The sequence below is a fragment of the Elephantulus edwardii genome, unplaced genomic scaffold (genome assembly GCF_000299155.1).
Source record: "Elephantulus edwardii isolate Elephantulus edwardi_28Jun2011 unplaced genomic scaffold, EleEdw1.0 scaffold00008, whole genome shotgun sequence".
NCBI lineage: Eukaryota > Metazoa > Chordata > Mammalia > Macroscelidea > Macroscelididae > Elephantulus > Elephantulus edwardii.
The window spans coordinates 34,854,056-34,855,597 of NW_006399758.1; the positions used below are offsets into that span (position 1 = coordinate 34,854,056).

The window sequence follows — 1,542 nt, forward strand, 5'->3', positions numbered from 1 at the left end:
GTGAGATGAAGCTTTAACATCTTTGCCTCTAGGCAGCACTCTGGTTTCACCTTCCCCTAGACATAGGTGTTTATTCTTTTAGAAGTCCACGGGATATTCATTTCTCTTCTCTAATACCACACATCAAAGTAATCCATTTTAAACATTAATAGAAGTTAAATTTAATCTTTTTTATTAACATTTCTAAAAAATTTTGTTCATTTAGTTTGTCCAATAAGTTTTTATGTGATTCATCATTGGTAAAGTTTGATTATATAGATTACTCACTCACTCATTTATTGCTATAATTTATAACTAACTTAAAGCAGAGCTTTCATTGTGTTTGAGGCTATAAAATGCCCATGAGAAGGTTGCCTGTCTTCCTCCCACGGAGCTGCTCTTCAACCATTAAGGAGGCATGGGCTTCGGGTTAGAAGCACCATTTAAAGACTTCCTCATCAGATCTCCCTTAATCTTGGCATTTCTAATAATAATTATAGCTTCATCAATGTAAAATTTTATTTTCTAAATAATTGAAACAATCACTAAAATTTTAATATGTGAAGATAAGTCGACTTAACATGATAATTTTTATAATGAAAGTTTACAGATTAATGGAAACACCATGCTTAATTATACACCTCCTTCCTCTTAGACCAACCTTTCATTCATTTCAAGTATCTTGTTTTAATGTAGTAAAACATTTTTTTAAAATGACTCAAGCTCATTGCTGTTGAGTCAGAACCAATTTGTAACTTAACTTCCAGTGAGTTTTTATAGCTTATCATTTTCAAAGGAGGAGATTACCTATCTTTCTCCCATGGAATAATGGTTGGATTCAACCACTTGCTTTTGGGTTGACAGTGCAATACCCTAACCACCAGGAGATCAGAACTCCCTTCAAAACTCAAACTCATTATCATGTTATCAGGGCCAATTCATAGCTGACCCTTCAGCAAATTTTTGGAGACTCTAAATTACTCTGAAGGAGATTGACTATCTTTCTTCATAATGTAACTGGTGACTTTGGACCACTCTTATTGAGTTCACAGCAAAACTCCTGACCCACTAGGCCACCAAAGCTCCTTTTAAGAAGACTATCTAGATTAGCACACTCTGGTGACCTACAGATAAGAATCTGCACTGCAATCTCAAAGGTACATGGTTCGTATCCACCAGCTGCTTCACGGGAGGATGGGCAATCTCCTGTGTGATTTTACTGCCTCTGAAAACCCATTAGAGGGTCATCTATGTGTCAGTTCTGACTTGAAGGTACTTAACAACAGCTAACATTAACAATACTTTCTTTTCAAATATGTTTATGTAGAGATAGCAGTTGTGAGATCAGTTATAATTTGAGAGTATAGCTTATTGCCGCCAAGTCAAAACTGTTTTATAGCTGACCTTCCAGTGAGCTGCCAAGGCTGTAATTCTCACAGGAGGAGATTGACTCATCTTTCTCTCTCAAAGCAATGGATGGAGTTGAACTGTCAGAGAAACATAACCTTTAGGTTAGAAACGTGATTCCACACAGTTTAGACCATAGGTTTGTGTAATTGGAGG

The 1,542-nt window shown here is 36.1% G+C and overlaps 1 protein-coding gene across 1 annotated transcript in view; it reads left to right on the plus strand.

Moving 5' to 3' along the window:
* Positions 1–1,542, plus strand: part of CNBD1 (cyclic nucleotide binding domain containing 1) — a 204,226-nt gene that overhangs the window by 79,900 nt on the left and 122,784 nt on the right. The window lies entirely within an intron of this gene.